Raw genomic sequence first — 24,406 nt, 5'->3', positions numbered from 1 at the left:
GAGGCCCAATCCAAGACCGAGGATAGCCTCAAAGCTTCCCAGGCTAAGCTCACTTCTTCCGAGGTCGATGCTAGATATTTGAAGGCCGAGCTCGACACCAAGACGGCCAACTTCGATGCTACCAAGGGCGAGATCAATCACCTGAAGGAGGAGAAGAACATCGCTTATGAAATCCTCGAGGACAAAAAAGAAACGTATGTTCGAGGTATTCAAGGCCAAGAAGGAGTGGGCCACTTATCGATCCATGTAAAGGATGTGGTCGCTGAACCCCGAGATGGACACCTCTTTCCTTTTGCACAAGGAAGAGGAGTTCCTAACCAATTCTCGATTGGTCGAGGAGGAGGTAACTGGCACTAACTTGGATGGTGGCTTTGAAGAGGAAAAGGGTGAAGAAGCTAAATCTGCTCCTGCTATCAAGAAACGATCCATGTTTTTACAAGAGTTGCGTCCCTTATATTTTATTTTGTAATTAACTATTTTTTATGCCCTTTGGGAAAAAAAATTATAACTCAAAGTTTGAGTTATCTGACAAATTTATATTTAAATGTTAGTTTTTTATGCTTAAATCCCTTTCTCGAAATATTTATGCATATTATCTACCCTTATCTTTTTTTCCTTTATCTCATATTCCATATTTCTAGCTTCGAAATATTTCAAGCATACTATAAAGTACTTGTTTTTATATTTGTTTATCTATACAAATATTGTCGTGCTTGAGTTTGAACTTCCATGTATTCATACATAGTTCATTCGATTGCACATTTTTTGACTTCGTTATCCTCAAAATCAAATATTACTTTTACCACGTATCTTCGTTAAAAATACTTATCGGCATGTAACTGTAGAGTCCAAGAACTTTACTTAGCTAAGTTAGATAGTAGTATAATAGTAATAATAGTATTATCTTTATAACTGTGGATTTTTGGTTCAGACCGGGATTTATTTGGACACTCATAGTAGTACTTGTAGATTTTCTAAGTTTAACCTATAGTTTAGGAATATTAATTTTAACCTAAGGTTTGATTAATATGACTGATATTGAGGATAATATTTATTATACTATAAGGTTTAGATAAGAACCAATAAGATAATAGCACATGTTATGTATAGGTTTATTAATGATTAAGTGTGTTGAGGATTAAATTTATTAAGGTTAAAATTTGAATACTCTAAGGTCAGTCAGCAGCTTTGAAAACGTTAGAGGGCTTAGTCAAGGTTGTTTACACAATTTAAATTAAGCTAAAAATGTGTAATTTTGTGTTTAAATAATCAGCGTATGCAGATATATCGCAGCTATAGGGGGCGATATATCGCAGCACGAAGATACGAAAAACCCGAAACGATGCACGATTGCCTCGAGCATACTGGCCCAGGCGATATATCGCCCCTCTCAGCATAATTTGAAAGTTTTTTAAATCGTTCTCCATTCAAACCTTCAAACTCTTGATAAGTGCAGCATCTTTTTGAACGAGTCTTCAGCCTCTGCTGAACGATAAATTATTTTAACTTAAAAAGCCATTATTTTTATTCAAGTTAAATGAAGATCTCTTCATTCCTAAACTCTATAAATAGGACCTAGTACCCAGCCATTATTCATCTATTACTCTAAGTTCAGAGGCTGCAAGTTGCTAGGTGAGTGTGAGAGTGTAAACACTTGGGTTGGGAATTATAAGCTTGATCATCATAAGCTTATCAAACACTTGGGAAGTAAGGTTTTGTAGCATTTCGATTCAAGGTTTAGATTGGTCTTATAAGCCTTCAAGGTATTTCCACACTCTAGTTCAATTGATATTAGTTTATTTAAGTTCTCTACTCAGCCTTCTAACCTTATTCTTATTCTTGGTTAGGAAATCCAAGTTCTTAAGCACATAAGTTTTTGGTAAGTATATTTTCAATGGTATAGTTCTTCCATTCTTTTCATCCCTTTTCTTCAAATATACTCACCATATTTTAAATGGTTTTTAGGAGTGTTCCAAGGTCCCAAATCAGTCCTCATATCCCGGTTATTTTGGTAAGGAAAATAGGATAGGATTTATGTGTTATATGCTTTTATATGTTATCTTATGATTTTATGTTATGAAATATGTTATGTTAAGTATGATTGTAGACTTGGGCATATGGCCTATATGACTAACAAGCCCCAAATAGATTATGGGCATATGACTTACTTAGCTAGCAAGACCCCACTAATCTATTGGGCATATGACTTGTTTAGTTTATGGGACCCCAAGTAATAATGGCCATTATAGTATGTATGTGACATAAGTGTTATGGTATGTTTTTATGTTGCATTACGAATTTTTTTGTATATGGCTATATGTTAGATTTTCCTTGCTGGGCATTAGACTCACTCCTTTTTGTTTATATGTGCAAGAAAATAGTTCTAATGGTGGGAAAGGTTCTTGGAAGCTTGGGGAATGTGTATTGAGGCAGAATGGATTCAAAGAACCGAGAGTTTCGATTTGAGGATGTAGTTTTGTTCTTATGGTTTTTATATGTATTTTTCCGAGTTATATTATGTAATCTCTTTTTAATTATCATTATGTCATGTTTTGATTTTAAAACAATGGGATCCCATATCCTGCTTTGAGTTTATGTAAGTTAAAACATTGGTTTTACAAGTTTTAAATAAAGTATGATTATTTCACTTGTAAGTATTATTAGGGATTAGTGTCTATGCTTAAGTTTTCATTAATGGTCCATAGTCTAGAGTAGTTGAGTCATTATAGTAACCTCGTTAGGCTAGTTATTTGTTGCTTATTTATAGTAACTTTTCCTCATCCTCGATTATGGTCTCGAGGTTGCAAGGTCAAAATTGATTTGCAAAAATTTCAACCTCTGTCTCGACTCTTGATTTTTGTTGGTTTATCTAGAATTCCAACCTTAAATCGTGTCGATTAGAGTTTGCTGGTTTGTTCTAGACTTGTTTAATCCGTGTTTGGTTAATAATCCATACACTATTATTGTTTACTTCGTGCTTGGTTAACAATCCATACACTGCTACTAGAGTTTATTTTTATTGATGTTATGTTTTTTCAAGCATATGGTATGAATGTATACCACTTATGCCCCCTTAATATCCTATGATTGTAATCTTAGGTTATTGAATTTTGAGAGCTTGCAAAAAGTATAACAATAAAAAAAAATTAAATTGGAATAAAAATTAGTGCTTTATCAATAAAGAGCAAGAATTAAGTACAAGCTTGGTTACAACTTAATAAACATCATTCCTGCATTACTCATAATAAGGTCGTAGATGTTCACCATTCCAAGTTCATGGGACCAACTCTCCATTTAATCTCGCTAGTTTAAAACACCAAGCAAATAATGGATTCAATTTGATAGGGTCCTTCCTAGTTAGGCCTGAGCATGCCTGCAGAGGGGTCTCGTGTGGCCAAAAACACGCATCTGAGCACCAAATCTCCCAATCCAAAAATTTTGTCTCGAACCCTCTTATTGAAGTACCTTGTAGCTCTTTGTTGGTATGCAGCGTTTTTAAATTGGGCTTCATCTCATCTTTCTTCAATTAGGTTTAGAGTTTCTTCGAGCTGGGATTGGTTTGAAGTCTGGTCGTATGCTTCACGTCTGATTGTTGGGATTTCGACCTCAATAGGCAGCATGGCTTCACAACTGTAAGCCAGGGAGAAGGGGGTATGTCCTGTTGCAGTCCGAGCTGTCGTTTTGTAGGCCCATGTGATTTGTGGTGGTTCTTCTAGCCATTTTCCTTTAGCCTATTCAAGCATTTTCTTAATAGAGCTCTTCAGAGTCTTGTTCACAGCTTTGACCTGGCCATTTTCTTGAGGATGGGCTACTGAGGAAAAACTCTTGATTATCCCGTTCTTTTCACAAAATTGTACGAATAGTTCACTATCATACTAGGTCTCGCTCTTCGACACTATTGTCCTTGGTACCCCATATCTGCAAATTATATTTTTAACCACGAAGTCTAAAACTTTCTTCGATGTGATAGTGGCTAGGGGTTTGGCCTCAATTCACTTCGTGAAGTAGCCAACAGCAACTACGACACATTTTACTCCCCCTTTTTTCTACTGGTAGGGATCCTATGAGGTTGATTCCCCATACTGTGAATGGCCACAGAGAGCTCATCATAGTGAGCTCAGTTGGTGGAGCTCGCGAGATTGAAGCGAACTGTTGACACTTGTCATAACACTTGACGTATTCGAACGATTCTACTTTAACTGTAGGCCAGAAGTATCCTTGCCTACTCACCTTTTTTTTTATAAACTATGCCCCCGGTGTGGTCTCTGCATAATCTTTCATGGATTTCTTCTAAAAAAATTCTTGCTTCAGGTGGAGTTACACACCTTAGCAATGGCATAGAATGTAACGTCCTGTGTTTCGGGTACCTTTAAATGACTCGGGTCGAATTTTTTTTCTCCGAGTTAAGAATATTATTTTAAATAATATTATATTTGTTTGGAATTTATTTCCATGAGTTATTGCTAGCCAAATTATGAATTTTGTGATTTAAAAGTCAAGATAAGACTTTCGGTCTTAGACCGACAAGAAAACCTTGATCAGGTAAAAATCTCGGAAAATAAAATGAAAAATTGTGGCAAATATATTTTGGGCATAAAATACATTCATAAAAATTAGAGTTTAGTCAAAAATAATAAACCTAAGAGAAAATGGAAAATTTAGGGCATTTTGTCTTAAATGCTTAATTTTACCGAAATGGGGAATTTTATTCCATGAATGGACCTTAGGTTAAATTTTATGTGTGATTAAATAAATTAAATGTGAGAGACATTTAATTTAATTATTATGTGTTATGTTTTGTTTTTAAAACTTAATAAGAGTGAAAAAGGTTATAGAATGTCAATTTGGATTTTTCTTCGTATGAAATATTGATTCACCTTTATAAAAAATAAATAAATAAAAATAATAATATAAATGCATATATAGGAAGAGGTGGTCGGCCATGTGGGGTTTTAAATGGTGTGAACAAAATTAATTAAGTTTTAAATCTTATTTTTAAATATTAGGGATAAGGGCAAGTGGATAGTAAAAATACTCAAGTGTTTTAGGATATTTTAGAGTAGTCAAAACACTGCTAACCCCCCCCCCCCCCCCCCCCCAAATCCAGCCCTCTCTCTCCCACAATCACTCATCTTATTTGAAAACTCTCTATCAATTTTTGTCTCCATATTCAACTTCAAGAACACTAAGAAGGCTTGGATGTTAATCCTTGGTCTAGAAAGGTCCCTAAGGTAAAGTTTCAAAAAACTAGACTCTTGTAAAGTTTTAACCATAGATTTTTCAATAGGTGATTATATATGTTGTTGGGGGAGTTGGTTAAGGTTTTGAAATGGTTTTGAAGGAGTCAAAGCTAATAGGAAGATCCAAACCTTAAGCAAGAACAACAAGAGGTAAAAAGTTTAATTTTATGGTTGTTATTGTATGGTTTTTAGTTTAAAGCATTATTTTGTATAGTTAATGCTTAAAGTTTTTTAAAGGTTATGGTAGTTGTATTATAATTTTTATGATGCTTGTATGTTGATTTTTGAAAATAGGGACCAAAACCCCCAAGGGTTTTGTAGGAAACCCTAAAACAAAATACATGTTTTGAGCTGTGACTTCCAAGGGTTCAAGCATCTACTGTATATATATATTTTGTAAAATTTAATTATACTGTGATTTTTTTTAGATTGAGTACATAAAATTGAGCATTTTAAACACTCAAAAAATGTTTAAAAATGAGTGAGTTATGATATTTAAAAATTTAGGTAAAAAACTATTTTTTCGTATTCTTAATTTCGGGACCAAGTTTGGACAGTCACTGTATAGGGCAAATGAACCCAGTTTATTCTAAAATTTGTTGGACATATTATTGGCATAACCTAGTATTCCACTGTAAAAATTTGTACAAAAATACAGAACGGTTTGAAAGTTATTAATTGTCAAAGTTTGGAAAAAATAAGGACTTGAAAATAAGGTCATATTTACCTCATTGTTGGAAAATAATTTCACCAATAAAAAATGCGCCTTTTGACCTAATATTTTACAATGACCTAAAAGTCATACCAAAAATAGAATTGGGAAATTTTGGTAACAATTGGGTAAGTTAATTTCATGTTATGAACTAACAAAGTATGTAGTTAAAAATGTGAAAAATAGGGTTTTCACACTTAGTGCAAAAATGAGATTTTGGAACTTAAGGTAAAAAGTAAATTTTGCTTATTGCAAGATAAAAACTTGGCAAGTCTTGAAAACATATTTTGACCTAAAATACTGATGGGCCCAAAACAGGTATATTTTAAAAATTTATACTCGCAAGCGCACGAATCGTATATGGAATATAGTGTTCGTGTAAGCACGAGATCGAACCCAAAAGAGTTGTCTAAAATAAAAAAGAAAACTATTTTAAACCGAAATTAGTAAATTCTAACCTAGCTCCAAAGATTGTTGAGATTTAATGTCATGACTATAAAATAAAAGATTTAAAATAAAGCTATTTAATAGAATGAAAATAACTCAATAAGGATTTTAAAATAAGTGGTAAAAGGAAAGATTATTAAGATACTAGAATCCACAAAATGTAAGTTTAATAATATTTAGTAGTATATTGATTCCCAAGTTTTAGTGATAGTTAAAATAAATCACACTATCATTTTCCAAATAGATTTATAATTTTAAGCACAAATTACTTCTAAAAAGATAGAATTTTTCTTCACTTTTCAAAAATTATAATTTCAAAGTATTTAATGTGAATCAACCTAATGAAACAACAAAAAATCAAATAACATTATTTATAAGGAAAAACATAATATTTTTGTTCTAAGCATGGATGTGTACAATTTAATGACACATCTTACACAAAGAATATTATGTTTTTGCAAAATGAAGAACAAAGTGCATATTATCTAACAATCCAAAATATGAGATAATAAAGATGAAAGACATATATGAAGAAGAAAAATCCATAAACTTTGTTGCATTACAAGGGAAATCAACATACAACATAAACATTACCTAGTTACAAGTTGCTTCATCATGATCTTAATAATCTTATGAAAAAGATTAGAAGCACATAACTAGAGTAGAAATTACAAAATAAATGACATACATACTTGAAAAACCCCAAAATGGAAGAGAGAATGGTAGAGAGAAAATGGGAGAAAAGAATATGGTAACAAAAAATTAAGCACCCTAAAATGGTCTTGAATTTCCATATTTATAGCCAAATGAGATTATTAAAATAATCAACTTAAATTAATTAAATTGATTAAATTAATTAAATAAAATAAATATGGTATGTAGAGGTAAATTATAGGGTGTAATGATGATGTTGTGGTGAAAATGTGTAGAAAAGTGGGTAAAAAAATTGGCATTTTGGACAAGGGGACAATGTACAAATTGATGGGCTCAAGAGGGGGCTATGGCAGGAAGGAGGTGGCTGGCTATTTTGGGGTGGATTGGGCCGTGGGAGCAAACCCGATTGGTGTGGCTGCAGTCTTGGATTGGGCCCAACTGGGCTTCGGGTGCAGCTAGGATGAAGAGGAGCTGCTAAATGGTTGGTGGCGTGGTAGCTGCTGGGAAAGCTTTGAGGAGGCACGGTTGGAATGAGGCGACGCCTGAGAAGGTGCACGTGAAGAGGTAGCATGAAGCTTTGGCTGGGACAAGGCAGCAAGGGGAGGCTGAACGTGGACCTAGGCTGGATTCGTGGGCCTGCTGGGCATTTGGAAAAATGCCATTTTTTTTCTTCTTTTCTTTTCTTTGAAAATGCCACATTTTCCTTCATTTTCCTTGCTTTTCAAGAGCAAATAAATTACAACAAATTCCCTATAAAACAAACATAAATCAAATTAAAACTAAATATTTTCAATAATAACATATGCAACAAAAGTTCTATGAAAATATTAATTAAAACTTAATTTACTTAAACATTTAAGCTCAAAATTGCATCTTTTTACTCATAACTTAACAATATTAATTTCAAATAATTAAACTACAACATATTATAATAAAATGTCTATAAAAACATATAAAATCCTAAAAATTACAATAAGACTAATAAATTAAAAATTACTTAAAATCTTAATAAGTTACTTAAAAACTCAAAGACTAAGCAACAATTAGCATAAAAAATATGGTAAAATAACTCTATTTTGTAGAGTTATCACACCCCTAAACTTAAAGTTTTGCTAGTCCTCATGCAAAAGAAAAATTAAAACACACATTTTTTATTGGTGATATAAAAAGGATTTTCTCAAAAATTGCACAGTGAAAATAATTCTCAAAAATTATTATGGATAAAAGTTAAGCTTATGTAATTAATTAATTTGTCAATTTTTCTTTAAAAAAAATAGGTTTTCATTAAAATTATTTTTCACTTAAAATTATAGGAAATAAGAGTGTTTGTAACGCCCTGGATAACCAAGACCGTTACACTGTGTGTTTAAAATAGTGCAAGACTTGCTGACCAAGTCATTCAGACAAAGTGTAAACTCTATACCATTATCAGAGTAAGAATAAAAAGATTTCGGTCACAAACAGGCTATTTTCATTAAAAATGACGGTTTAATACATGGAGACTCAAAACAGGGTTTAGGTGTCTTAGATACAACAAATTCTAGAAGTTACAAATAGTTCAAGCCACTCTAATGGCAAAATATACATTTTAGGTTTCCGTTCCTGTACAATCTCTCGACCGTGGCGGCCGAGCAGCTGACGATGTACACCTCGCCCCCAGAGCTCTCCAACTCATGGTTGATTCAGCCTACCCTTGCCTTAACCTGCACCACGTAGCACCCGTGAGCCAAGGCCCAGCAAGAAAGCATAATAACATAGCAAGATCAGTAACACTTATCTAATATTTTACAATGCTCAACTAAGAATTCGATATTTCATAACATTTATCCAATCAGTAATAACAGTTTGTCATCCAAACAGTCAACCAACTATATTCATAACACAATATTCACATTCATAGCCAATAGATTGTCACAACCATCAAATAACATTCAGGGTTGGCGCCCTTAGTCGCACCCTCTATTTAACACACTGTCTTCGGCTCATTAGGGCCGCCCCAGTGTAATACTCACTGACTCCGGCCAGCTTAACCGAGCTCAGTGATAAATAAGCTGCCTCAGCTACCAGTGGCCGAGCCGCGCCCCAATGCGCAAATATTGATTCCGACACCCTTAGGCCGGTAATCGCATGTCCCATGGCATAATAACACCATCACACGACATGATATACAAATGGAGGGAACTCTTAGTCCCATCATGTTCACATGGTTAATCACATTTTTACATAACAATGTATACAAGCACAGGGAATACTTAGTCCCAACCTAACCACATAATTAGGTGCAGCTTTCTTACCTTTTTCACTAGCTTTGATCACTTGACTCCTTGAGCACGATCCCCCTCGAGCCCTAGCGCTTACCTAATCACAATCATGGCCAAAGTCATTATAAATCCCCAAGTTCAAAACCTAGCCCCGGGGCCAATCCCGAGCCCCCGGGAAGTCCTAGTTCCACCAAACAAGGTGGTGGAACCAAACCCCAAACCTTAGGTCAAAAACCCTTGCAAACAACCCTAAAATCAACTTCAGGAAGCAGGGTAGCGCTACAGCGCTCATGGGAGGGCGCTACAGCGCTACAAACAGAAGCCAAAATCCCTCAGCAAACTTGGCCTAGCGCTACAACGCCCAAAGGCTAGCGCTGTAGCGCTAGTCACAGACAGATTTACACCAATTTTCCTCCTCTGCGATTTTCTCGAACCAACTCGAACCAAAACTCTTCCAACTCTTTCCCAATCTCAAAAACAACCTCATGACCATATTCCACTCATCCCAAGCACCCCAAACATCTAGAACTCAAGCACATGCATCCACAAACTCAGAATTCACCATAGCCACTCCTAAGCTCCAAAACTCAATCAAAACCAGCTGAACAACAAAGTTAGAGTTTAGGCTTTATACCTTTGATATAATTTCGACCACAAGCTGTCTCTAAACCTTCTTGGCTTGCCTCTCCTCAGTCTTAAGCCTGAATTCCTAAAGTTCCATCCAATTCAACTTAAGCACCATAGCTTAAAAAACCAGAAACAAAACCAAACCAGCAACTGAAGAGATTACAGAACCTTACCTCAAGTGATGGCCTAATCCTGCTAACCCTTGCCAAATCCTCAATCTCTGCTCAGTAACCTTGTGGCTTAATTGGACTAACTTCCCTCTGAGTTTTACTCCAGAAATCCACAAGAAATTGGTGAAGAAAACATAAACCGACTTAGAGAACTCTCTCTGTTTTCCCTTCTTTCTTTTCCCTTCCTTTTCTTTCTTTTTCAGACTTCTCCAATATTCTACAAATCCCACTTACATAAAGCCCTGGTATTATTTAACTTCTGTAAGCCAAATGACTAGTATGCCCTCCCCATTAAATCCAAACCCTTTAATCCACTTAGGGGCATTTTAGTCATTTTACCCAATTCCCGCTAGCTCCTCGAGTGTCTCTAACATTTCCCGCTTAATTCTCGATACCTAACTAATCTCCAATTATATTTCTCAATGTTAAAAATAGACTCCAATATGCTCGCTAAATTCCCATTTATACCCCTAGGCTCACCCCCAGCCGAGTATAAATCCTCGTCATGACTTTCTCGCCAATCTGCTCACTAGGATCGTCTCGAGTCACAGATCACAGATATATCCACATAATAATGTGGTCTCAACATTAGCTTACCAAAATATACACAAGTATGCAATTACGCTCTCAATGAGCCAAATTACCAAAATACCCTCACACCAGTGTATATAGTCCCATGCATGCCTTTATCATCATATAATAATATGACCCACACAATCATGCATATAATCACATAATAGTACAGTAAATCAATTATGGCCCTCCCGGCCTCCTAATCAAGGTCCTAAACCTTATTAGGAAATTTGGGTCGTTACAGTGTTCTTGTTATGAAAAATGTAATTTTTGTTACAAGCAAAATTGACCCTATAATTAAAAACAAAGCTTAAAAATTATTCAGAACTAAACTCAAACTCAACCAAGATTTTTATCATTGAAAATGAAAAAAATATCACCAAATTTTTTTTTTACTTTTTTTTTATTTTTTTAACAAGACAACAATATATATATTTTTACATAACAACACAAAAATTAATAAAGTTTTTTTTTTCAAACAAACATAAACAAAAATTAACAATAAACATAATAAAAAAAAAACAATGCAAAACATAAACACAATAAATCATACTCTCCTTAATGAAAATAACCATATAAACTCGATACCCCCAAACTTAATTTAAGCATTGTCCTCAATGTGTCAAAATATAAATATAAATTAAAATTGACAAGAGTTTAAAGTTTAGAATGGTCGTACCTCGATATGGTGCATTGGTAGGAGAGTAAAAGATACAACAAACAACAATTAAATCACACATAAAACAAGCAAAACAAATAGAACACAAGTTATCAAGATCAATAGGAATCAAAGATTTTGGTAAACAGGGTCCTCAAGGAGGATCTCATCCACTTCATCAGTTTTTAATTCTAAAATTGGTTTTAATTTTTTTCCATTGACTTTAAATATATCACCATTTTTAGGATTTTCAATTTCAATAGCTCCATGTGGAAAAACAGTACGAACAATGTAAGGACCGGACCACCTAGAGCATAACTTTCCCGGGAATAAATGCAAACGAGAGTTGTATAAAAGGACTTTCTGACCTGGAGAAAAATCTTTTCTCAAAATATTTTTGTCATGGAAAAATTTCATGCGATCCTTATACTTTTGAATAGTCATATGCATCATTCCTAATTTCGTCTAGTTCATTTAGTTGAAGCTTTCGTTTCTCACCTGTCTTGTCTAAAGAAAAGTTTAACTGCTTAATTGCCCAAAATGCTCTATGTTCTAACTCAACAGGTAAATGGCACGCCTTCCCATACACAAGTCTGTAGGGTGACATGCCAATGGGTGTTTTGTACGCAGCACGATACGCCCATAATGCATTAGTGAGTCTTAAGGACCAATCTTTCCTAGTTGGATTCACAATTTTTTCTAAAATGTGCTTAACTTCCCTATTAGACACTTCAACTTGACCACTAGTTTGTAGGTGATATGGTGTTGAGATTTTATGCGTAATGTCATATTGTTTCATCAAATGTTTAAATGATTTATTACGAAAGTGTGTACCGTTATCACTAATTATAGCACGTGGTCAACCAAAACGGGAAAATATGTTTTCTTTCAAAAACCGAAGCACAACTTTGTGGTCATTAGTGTGGCATGCAATAGCGTCAACCCATTTAGACACATAATCAACTCCAACAAGAATATAAAGATTACCAAAAGAGTTAGGAAATGGTCCCATAAAATCAATGCCCCGAACATCAAATATGTCAATAATAAGAATAGGATTTAAAGGCATCGTGTTTCTTTTAGTTAAACTTCCTAACTTTTGGCAACGTTCACAAGTTGATAACTCTACAAAATAGAGTTATTTTGCCACTTTTTATGTGCTAAGTGTTGCTTAATCCTTGAATTTTTAACTGATTTATTAAGTTTTTAAGTAATTTTGAATTTATTAGGTTTACTTTGATTTTATATATTTTTGTGTGTTTTTATAGTTATATTATTGAAAAATGTTATAGTTTAATTATTTAAAAATAATATTGTTAAGTTAGAAGTAAAAAAGATGCAACTTTGAGCTTAAATATTTAAGTAAATTAAGTTTTAATTAAATTTTTCATGGAAGTTATATGGTATATTTTATTAATGAAAATATTTAATTTTAATTTAGTTTATAATTTATTTTGTAGGGAATTTATTGCATTTTTGTGATAGAACAGTAAGGAAAAGAAAGAAATAAAAAATGGCAAAATTGAAAGAGAAGAGCTAAAAGTGCCCCAGCCTAGCTGGGCCCGTTTCTCTTCCAACACGCCTAGCCCAGCAAGCCCTAGGCCCAATGAAGCTCCTCAATCCAACCAGCACCCCATGCCTGCCACCCCGTGCTTCCCTTTCCTTCACCAGCAGCAGCTTCCCAACGCCCCTACCTAGCCAAACTCCAATAGTCGCCTGCCTCCCGAAGCACTCATCAACCAGCTGAAGCCCAACAGTTCCGCCTGGCCCAATCTGCCCCAAACCAGCCTTCAGCTAAACCCATTCGGCCCACAAGCCCTGCCAGCCAGCAGCAACCCCCTACAGCCGCCCAACAGCCCCTTTGCCCAGCTGCTTTAATTTGCCTTGAGCCCATAAATTACACATTGTCTCATTTGTCCCCTTGTCTAAAAATGCCACATTTTTACCTCACTTTCTACACATTTTACCCAAAAATAATCATTACACCCTATAACTTACCCCTATTTCCCATATTATAATTAATTAAATTTATTTAATCAATTTAATTAATTTAAATTGATTATTTTAATACCTCATGATTTGGCTATAAATAAGGGATTTGGGGTGTCAATTTTGGGGAGGATGTTACCATACTACACATTCTACACCTTCAAGACCTCTCCATTTTCTTCTTCTTCTTTGTTGTAAATTTTCTATGTGTTTTTAGAGGAAAAATTTGGGGGTTCATCCTCCAAATTTTCCTATTTGTGTTTGTAATTTTTTTGTTTGTATTTTCTATTCTAGTTGTGAGTTTCTAATCTTTTTAAGATTATTAAGGTGATGATGAAACAATATATAACTAGATAGTATTTATTTTGTATGTTGATTTCCCATTTTGTGCAACAAAGTTTGTGAATTTTTCTTGTTCCAATATATTCTTTCATCTTAAATATCATGTATTTTGGATTGTTAGCACATATTTACACTTTGTTCTTCATTAGGCAAAAAACATAATATTCTTTGTGTAAGATGTGTCATTAAATTGTACACATCCATGCTTAGAGCAAAAATATTATGTTTTTCCTTATAAATAATGTTCATTGATTTATTTGTTATTTCATTAGATTGATTTACAGTAAATGCTTTGAAATTATAATTTTGAAAAGTGAAGAAAAATCTTATCTTTTTAGAAGTAATTTGTGCTTAAAATTATAAATCTATTTGAAAAATGATATTTTGATTTATTTTAACTATCACTAAAACTTGGGAATCAATGTACTTATAAATATTATTGAACTTATATTTTGTGGATTCTAATCCTTAACAATCTTATTTTACCATCTTGATTTCTAATATTAATTTATTTTTATTTATTGTCTTAAATTTCTTTATTATTGTCTCTTATTAGATTTTATTGTCACAAATTCTCATCAATCTTTGGAGCTAGGTTAGAATTTATTACTTTTGATTTAAAGTAGTTTTCTTTTCGATTTTAGACAACTCATTTGGGTTCGATCTCGTGCTTACACGAACACTATATTCCATATACAATTTGTGCGCTTGCGAATATAAATTTTTAAAACATACCCATTTTGGGTCCATCATGTTTTTGGCGCCGTTGCCGGGGAGTTACAAGAAAAGAAACAAAATTTATCTCAAGGTTAGTAAATTCTTCTACTAGTTATTTTAATTTTTGCACTTAAAAAAAACTAAATATATATTTATATAAAATCTAAAAAAAAAAAGATAAAAAGAAAATTTGGGACGGTTCTACCACCCATAAAAAAAATATGATTATATTTCTATATTTATTGTGTTTTTAGTTGACGGCACTTGTGACTCCTGTCTATATTTTTAATTTTTATAGTTGACGGCACTTGTGCCTCCTAATTTTGTTGTAATTTTCTTTATTTATCTTGTTGTTGTTTTTATTTTATTTTATTTTTGCAAGTTACTAGTTGATGGAAATTTCGCCTCCTAGTCTTTTATCTTATGTTTTAGTTTATGGCACTTGTCCCTCCTAATTTGTACCTTATTTTTGTTATAGTTGATGGCATGCTATGCCTCCTTACTGTTGCCTAATTTTTTATAGTCTTATTTCATTTTACCTTATTCTTTGTTGTCTTTTATCATATTATTGTGAAAAAAAAATACTTGAAAAGAAAAATTAAAAAAAGATACTTGAAAAAAAAAACTTAAATCTTGTCCTAGCTCTTATTTTCATTTCTTAATAATATTTATGTTATCTTAATTTTATTTTATTTTTGTGTTTAGTACTCTTCTTAATTTCTGTTATAATTTTTTTTTTTTTTAAATCTCTTGAAATTGATCATTTTAATTATAATTGGAATTCTGAGTACAACTATTATGAGCAATCAAATTTAAATTATGGAGAAACTAATAATATGTATGATATGCATGAATCCTTTGATATCCATTTTACCCCCACCTATAATCCAAATTTCTCATGGAGCCATACCCAATCTCCAATGAATCAAGGGCATGAATTCAACATGCCTAATCCAAGTCATACCCAATCCGACCTATCGTATCTCATTCAACAAGAAACAAGTCCATCTTTAGAGGATACCCTACAACAGTTCATGCAATCAACCTACCAAATCTTACTCACCCAGTCTCAGTCAATCTCAAAAATTGAGACAATAGTTGGACAACTTGCAACTGTTATAGAGTCGGAAAAACAAGTTTACCCAACCAACACATTCCCAATCCAAATAGTCAAATTGAAAATGAAAAGGAGAATGAAGATGTTGAAGAACTTGTAATATGCATCCAAGCCCCTAATGAAACAAAATTGTTGGATGAAATAATTTTCGAGGCTCATGAAGAAAATGAAAAAGATATAATTATATCTCAAGAGCCCATAATTGAACAAATTTGTATATTTACTCAAAATGAAAAGGAGCCTAATATAGATATGCAATTTTCGTATTTTATTGATATTCCATTAAAATTGCATATTTCTAATTTTCTTGTAGGTGTGATGTTATTAATTATTACTTATGGCATTTGCATCAAAGTCATAACTCACTCTACAAATGAAATTCTACACCATCGATTGGGTGTAGGTTGAAAGAAAAAAATTATTATAGTCGAGCTAAAGACTATAAAGTAAAGCGCTTTGTGGGAGGCAACCTATACTTTTTATGTTTCATTTTATATTTCACTTCTGTTGTGTGTTTTTTGTTTCATTTTATATTTCACTTCTGTTGTGTGTTTTTTGTTTCATTTTATATTTCACTTCTGTTGTGTGTTTTTTGTTTCATGTTTTTCAAAAAGTTTGAAGGAAACTTCTTGCCCAAAAAGAAAAGAAGAGAAGAAAACAAAGGAGTCAAATCAATGATGCATTCATCAAAGGGAGTAGTTCTTAATTTTTTCCATTTTATAAACATTGAAGACAATGTTTCATTTAAGTTTGGGGGTATTGTGTATGTGTTTTTCTTGGTGTTTATGTGTTTTTCTTTGTGTTTATGCATGTTTTTCATTTGTCATAAAATTCAAAAAAAAATATTTATTTCTTTGTTTTGTTTGAAAAAAAAAATATTGGTGATTTTCATTTTCTAATGATAAGAATTATGATTGAAATTGTTTTTAGTTTTTAGAAAAATATAAATAATTATTAAACTTTACTTTTAATTTTTAAAGTTAGTTTTGTTTAAATATATATTTTTCATAATATGTCACTTTTCTATTTTATTCGAATTTGTGATATTTGGATATAGTTTATTTAAACATTAAATTCTTTAAATCTCTAAAAAAAATTGAAAAATCCTAGAATTTGCTTGATTATCTTTTGAGATTTAATTTATTTTTGTTTGCATAAGCTTGTCTAAATGTTCACATGATGATTTGTTGTTTTTGTGGTTGTATGTTAAGTATCTATTTTGAAAACAATAGATAAGTTTTACTTTACTTTTCAAATTAATTACATAAGCTTTACTTTTATTTGTGATTTTCTTTAAACTATTTCCATTATGTAATTTTTGAGTTAAACATTAGACATCACCAATTTAAAAAAAAAAAAAGTGTGTTTTTAATTTTTCTTTTGCTCGAGGACTAGCAAAATATTAAGTTTGGGGGTGTGATAACTCTACAAAATAGAGTTATTTTGCCACTTTTTATGTGCTAAGTGTTTCTTAATCCTTGAATTTTTAATTGATTTATTAAGATTTTAAGTAATTTTGAATTTATTAGGTTTATTTTGATTTTATATATTTTTGTGTGTTTTTATAGTTATATTATTGAAAAATGATATATTTTATTATTTAAAAATAATATTGTTAAGTTAGAAGTAAAGAGATGCAACTTTGAGCTTAAATGTTTAAGTAAATTAAGTTATAATTAAATTTTTCATGGAAGTTATATGGTATATTTTATTAATGAAAATATTTAATTTTAATTTAGTTTATAATTTATTTTGTAGGGAATTTATTGCATTTTTGAGATTGAAGAGTAAGGAAAAAAATAAATAAATAAAAAATGGCAAAATTGAAAGAGAAGAGCTAAAAGTGTCTCATCCTAACTGGGTCCATTTCTCTTCCAACACGCCTGGCCCAGCAAGCCCCATGCCCAAATGAAGCTCCTCAGCCCAATCAGCACCCCACGCCTGCCACCCCGTGCTTCCCTTTCCTTCACCGCCAACAACTTCCCAATGCCCCTGCCTAGCAAAGCTCCAACAGTCGCCTGCCTCCCGACGCACTCATCAACCAGCTGAAGCCCAGCAGTTCCGCCTGGCCCAATCTGCCCCAAACCAGCCTTCAGCTGAACCCATTCGGCCCACAAGCCCTGCCAGTCAGCAGCAACCCCCTACAGCCGCCCAATAGCTCCTTTGCCCAGCTACTTTAATTTGCCTTGAGCCCATATATTACACATTGTCTCATTTGTCCCCTTTGTCTAAAAATGCCACATTTTTACCTCACTTTCTACACATTTTACTCAAAAATCATCATTACACCATATAATTTACCCCTATTTGCCATATTATAATTAATTAAATTAATTTAATCAATTTAATTAATTTTAATTGATTATTTTAATACCTCATGTTTTGGCTATTAATAAGGGATTTGGGGTGTCAATTTGGGGAGGAGGTTACCATACTACACATTCTACACCTTCAAGAACTCTCCATTTTCTTCTTCTTCTTTGTTGTAAATTTTCTATGTGTTTTTAGAGGAAAATTTTGGGGGTTCATCCTCCAAAATTTCTAATTTATGTTTGTAATTTTTTTGTTTGTATTTTATATTATAGTTATGAGTTTCTAATCGTCTTTTTAAGATTATTAAGGTGATGATGAAACAATATGTAACTAGATAGTATTTATTTTGTATGTTGATTTCCCATTTTGTGCAACAAAGTTTGTGGATTTTTCTTGTTCAAATATATTCTTTCATCTTAAATATCATGTATGTTGGATTGTTAGCACATATTTACACTTTTTTCTTCATTAGTGCAAAAACATAATATTCTTTGTGTAAGATGTGTCATTAAATTGTACACATCCATGCTTAGAACAAAAATATTATGTTTTACCTTATAAATAATGTTCATTGATTTATTTGTTATTTCATTAGATTGATTTACAGTAAATGCTTTGAAATTATAATTTTGAAAAGTGAAGAAAAATCTTATCTTTTTAGAAGTAATTTGTGCTTATAATTATAAATCTATTTGGAAAATGATAGTTTTATTTATTTTAACTATCACTAAAACTTGGGAATCAATGTACTTATAAATATTATTGAACTTATATTTTGTGGATTCTAATCCTTTACAATCTTATTTTACCATCTGGATTTCTAATATTAATTTATTTTTATTTATTGTCTTAAATTTCTTTATTATTGTCTCTTATTAGATTTTATTGTCACAAATTCTCATCAATCTTTGGAGCTAGGTTAGAATTTATTACTTTTGATTTAAAATAGTTTTCTTTTCGATTTTAGACAACTCATTTGGGTTCGATCTCATGCTTACACAAACACTATATTCCATATACAATTCGTGCGCTTGCGAGTATAAATTTTTAAAACATACTCGTTTTGGGTCCATCACTAGTTTTACAATAAAAATATGTATCATGAAAGATAGTAGGCCAATAAAATCCACATTGTAAAACTTTAGCAGTTGTTTTCTTGCCACTAAAATGTCCTCCACATGCATGATCATGACAAAAAGATATGATTTTAGATTGCTCACAATTTGGAATGCATATTCTAATTTTTTTATCATGGCAGTATTTAAACAAGTAAGGATCATCCAAAATAAAGTTTTTTACCTCTAAATAAAATTTAGATTTATCATGCTTAGACCAATGAGATGGTATTTCTTTAGTGACCAAATAATTAACAATATGAGCATACCAAGGCAAGGAAGAAACATGCATCAATTGTTCATCAGGAAAAGTTTCAGTGATAGGAGTGGAATCATGTATAGTTTCAACAACTAGTCTAAATAAATGATCAGCAACAACATTTTCAGATCCTTTTTTATCACGTATTTCTAAGTCGAATTCTTGTAAGAGCAGGATCCAACGGATCAAATGAGACTTAGCATCTTTTTTCGACAAGAGATATTTTAATGCAGCATGATCAGAATAGACAATAATTTTAGACCCTAACAAATAAGATCTAAATTTCCCCAATGCAAAAACAACAGCAAGCAATTCTTTCTCGGTTGTGGAATAATTTAATTGAGCGTCATTTAAAGTTTTGCTAGCATAGTAAATTACATGAGGTATTTTTTCAAGTCTTTGTCCTAAGACAACACCTATAGTATAATCAGAAGCATCACACATTATTTCAAAAGGTATTTTCCAATAAAGAGGTCGAATAATGGGCACAGTAGTCAACAAATTTTTCAAATTTTCAAAGGCAACATGGCAATCATTATTAAAGACAAAAGCATTTTCTTTTCCAAGTAAATGGCATAAAGTCTGAGAAATTTTGCTAAAGTCTTTTATAAATCTTCTATAGAAACCGGCATGGCCTAAGAATGATCTAATTTCTCTCACAATTTTAGGTGGGGGAAGTATTGAAATAAGATCAACTTTTTCTTTATCAACTCCTATTCCCTCGGATGAGATTACATGACCTAAAACAATTCCTTTTTTAACCATAAATTGACATTTTTCCCATTTAAGCACAGGGTTTTTATCTTTGCAACGAATTAAAACAAGTGAAAGATGGTGCAAACATTCATCAAAGGAAGAACCAAATACAGAAAAAGCATCCATAAACACTTCAATAAATCTTTCAACCATGTCAGAAAAAATTGAAATCATACACCTTTGAAAAGTCGCAGGTGCGTTGCATAATCCAAAAGGCATGCGACGATAGGCAAAAGTCCCAAAAGGGCATGTAAATATATTCTTTTCTTGATCTTCTGGGGAAATGGGGATTTGGTTATATCCCGAATACCCATCAAGAAAGCAATAATATGCATGGCCAGCTAAACGTTCAAGCGTTTGATCAATAAAGGGCAATGGGAAATGGTCTTTTCTAGTAACATTATTTAGCTTTCTATAGTCTATGCACACTCTCCACCCCGTTTGTACTCTAGTAGGGATTAATTCATTTTTCTCATTTTCAACAACTGTGATCCCAGACTTCTTAGGCACAACTTGAACTGGACTAACCCATTGACTATCAGAAATAGGGTAAATGATACCTACGTCTAACAATTTTATGACCTCTTCTCTAACTACTTCTTTCATATTTGGATTTAGCCTTCTTTGACATTCCCAAGAGGTTTTAGCATTCTCTTCTAGATGAATTCTATGCATACATATGGATGGGCTAATTCCTTTAATGTCTCCAATGGTCCAACCTATGGCTTCTTTATGTTTTCTAAGGACATCTAATAATTTATCTTCTTGTTCTTTATCTAAGGCGGATGCTATGATAATAGGCAAAGTTTCAGACTCTCCTAGAAAAGCATATTTTAAATTTTCTGGCAAAGATTTAAGGTCTAACTTTGGAGACTCAGAAATTGATTGAACATGAACTAAGGGTGAAAAAGGTTCAACTTTGGTTTCATTTAAGGGTATAGGCTCTAGCAAAGAATTCACATCATCATTAGAGTCATCAACATGCAAGTTTATACCAAATTATTTTTCACAAAAATCAAGTAAGTCATTTCCATCATCTTCACAAATATTATCTATCATGTTAACTTCATGCACTTCCTCACACTCAACAGATTTAACAACATGAAATACATTCAATTCAACAGTCATATTTCCAAAAGATAATTTCAAAACACCATTACGACAATTTATGATTGCATTAGAGGTAGCTAAGAATGGTCTACCTAAAATGATAGGAATTTGAGCATGCATATTTTCTACAGGTTGAGTATCAAGAACAATGAAGTCAACAGGAAAATAAAATTTATCAACTTTTATCAAAACATCCTCTATAATGCCTCTGGGAATTTTCACAGAATGATCGGCTAATTAAAGAGTTATATAGGTATGTTTTAGCTCACCAAGACCAAGTTGCTTATAAACAGAATAAGGCAATAAATTCACACTAGCACCCAAATCAAGTAAAGCTTTGTTAATAAAATGATCACCAATAATGCATGCAATTGTGGGACACCCAGGATCTTTATATTTAACAAGACTCTTATATTGAATAATGGAACTAGCTTGTTTAGTTAAAAACACTTTTTTAGTAACATTAGTGTTTCTTTTAACAGTACAAAGATCCTTTAAAAATATAGAGTAGGCATGAATTTGTTTAAAGACATCTAAGAAAGGGATATTGATACTAACTTGTTTAAAAACTTCTAAGATGTCATTATATTGGCTGCCTTTCTTAATTGGAAGTAATCTTTGTAGGAATGGGGCTTTTGGAATGAAAGGATGGATTGGAGTTTCCTTGTTTGAAGAGTCATTGGAATTAGAACTAGAAGGCTGACTCTTTTCTTTTTCTTTTTCTTTTTCTTTTTCTTTTTCTTTTTCAACCTCGGGTATGTAATCGGGTTTGACAATGTTCTTTCCGGACCTAAGAGTTGAAATTGATTTGATTTCTCTTTTATGACTAGACTTTCCTATCTCATATTGACCTTTTGGATTAGGGAGAGGTTGACTAGGGAACGTTTCTTTTTCTCTATCATCTAAAGCAGTGGCGAGTTGTCCTACTTGTGTCTCGAGTTTGGTAATTGATTGAGACTGATTTTGTAGGATTTGTTGAGTGGATTGCATAAATTGTTGTAAAGAACCTTCTAAGGAAGGTTTCCTTTAAGGATATGGTTAATTTTGTGGGGCATGAGTTTGGTTTTGCATGTTGTATTGGTGCCCTTGATTTATTTGAGGTTGGTTTTGTCTCCATGAAAAGTTCGGATGGTTTCTCCAATTTTGATTGTAGGTGGATGAAAATGGGCTATCATTTGGTTTCCCATAAGAATGAAGAGCATTGGCCTCCTCATAAAAGGCTTCTTGGTAGGAAGGACATGATTGGGCATTATGGCAAGGACTAGAACATCTAGAAAAAACATATTTTCTTGGTTGTATTGGAGAATTTATAGTTTGCCTTATGGCTAAAGCTTCTACTTTTCTCGCTAATTTGTCTAAGGATGTTCTTAAGTCTAATTCATCTTTTACTTCATACTATCCTCATCTTTTTGGTGAATTAGTTGACCTAGACCTAGGATCAAAATAATTCCATTGTTGTGAATTGACAGATAAATCTTCAAGGGCGTCCCAAGCCTCTTGTCCTTACAATTTTAAAAATTTCCGGTATGCTTAGATTGAATCATTTGACGATTGGAGGGATTCAAACCATCATAAAAATATTTTACAAGTCTCCATTTTTCAAAACCATGAGGAGGACATTTTAATAATAAATCTTTCCCAACATTCATAAAACTCTTCATTATCTTTTTGAAAAAACTCGGAGATTTCTCTCCTTAGACTATGAGTTTTAGACATAGGAAAAAATTTCAGCAAGAATTTATTATAAAGTTGATCCCATGTAGTTATAGACCCTGTTGGAAGGGAATTTAACCAAGCTTTTGATTTGTCTTTTAATGAAAAAGGGAATAATCTTAGTTTGACCAACTCATCAGAAATTTTTTTAAATTTAAATGTTGAGCAAATTTCTAAGAAATCTTTTACATGCATGTAAGGATCTTCTCTATCCAGCCCATAAAAAGATGGCAACAATTGAATGATTGCTGGTTTAAGCTCAAAATGAGTAGCAGAAGTTGTAGGAAAAACAATGCATGAAGGAGCATTAGATGAAATAGGTGCAAAATATTCAAGCAAAGTTTTTTCAGGCACAACATTTTCATCGACAGGATTAGCAATTGGTTCCATGATGCTCAAATTCTTACTAACACTTTCAATTTCAAACAAAGATAGACGTCTTTTTACTAATCAATTTTTAGAGTTACGTTCCCAATGATGCATACAATTTTCACAAACAAGGCAACAAAGATAATCTCAAACAAACAATTTTCTGATGTGGAAGATCAGTTAAAACCGCAAGCACAAAGCATACTTAAAATTTTTTTTAGAGATTTCACAACAATATAATTTTTATGGTTTACTTGTCCCTAGGCCTATTTGATTCCACTTACTCGCGCACTACTAACAACTCCTTGAGGTTAATTAGTAGTGGCAGATTAGGAATTTTGTTTAAATTTCCTTTAAGCAAATATTGCTTATGGTGAAAGGACAAGATTTAGGTTTCTTTGTTTTTTTTTCAAGTATTTTTTTCACAATTATAGAATAATATGATAAAAGGTAAAGAAAAATAAGGCAAAATTAAATAAGACTAAAATTTAGGCAAGAGTAGGGAGGCATAGCAGGTCATCAACCATAACAAAAATTAGGTAAAAATTAGGAGGCACAAGTGCCATCAACTAAACCATAAGATAAAGGACTAGGAGGAAAAATTTCCATCAACTAGCTAGGAGGCAAAATTTCCATCAACTAGTAACTTGCAAAAATAAAATAAAATTAACAACAAGATAAATAAAGAAAATTACAACAAGGGTTAGGAGGTACAAGTGCTGTCAACTAACAAAGAAATACAAGGAATAAATACTATAACAAAATTATAACAAAATTAGGAGGCACAAGTGCCATCAACTATAAAAATTAAAAAGATAGATAGGAGGCACAAGTGCCGTCAACTAAAAAAAACAATAAATATAAATATATAAGTAAGTTTTTTTATGGGTGGTAGATCCGTCCCAAATTTTCTTTTTATCTTTTTTTTTTAGATTTATATAAATATATATTTTTTATATTTTTGTATATATAGTTTTTTTTTCTTTTTTTTTTTAAGTGCAAAAATTAAAATAACAAGTAGAAGAATTTACTAATCTTGAGATAATTTTCGTTTCCTTTCTTGCAACTCCCCGGCAACGGCGCCAAAAACTTGATGGACCCAAAACAGGTATGTTTTAAAAATTTATACTCGCAAGCGCACGAATCGTATATGGAATATAGTGTTCGTGTAAGCACGAGATCGAACCCAAAAGAGTTGTCTAAAATAAAAAAGAAAACTATTTTAAACCGAAATTAGTAAATTCTAACCTAGCTCCAAAGATTG

General features: G+C 32.4%; 1 pseudogene; it reads left to right on the top strand.

Annotated features, from left to right (window-relative positions):
* The first annotated feature begins 22,662 nt into the window (after positions 1–22,662).
* On the top strand, positions 22,663–22,761 carry LOC133820133 (small nucleolar RNA R71; annotated as a pseudogene).
* The last annotated feature ends 1,645 nt before the right edge of the window (positions 22,762–24,406 follow it).

The sequence above is a fragment of the Humulus lupulus genome, chromosome 2 (assembly GCF_963169125.1).
Source record: "Humulus lupulus chromosome 2, drHumLupu1.1, whole genome shotgun sequence".
Taxonomy (NCBI): Eukaryota; Viridiplantae; Streptophyta; class Magnoliopsida; order Rosales; family Cannabaceae; genus Humulus; species Humulus lupulus.
Note: the sequence above shows the minus strand (reverse complement) of the source record. Positions and strands in the feature narration are given on the sequence as shown.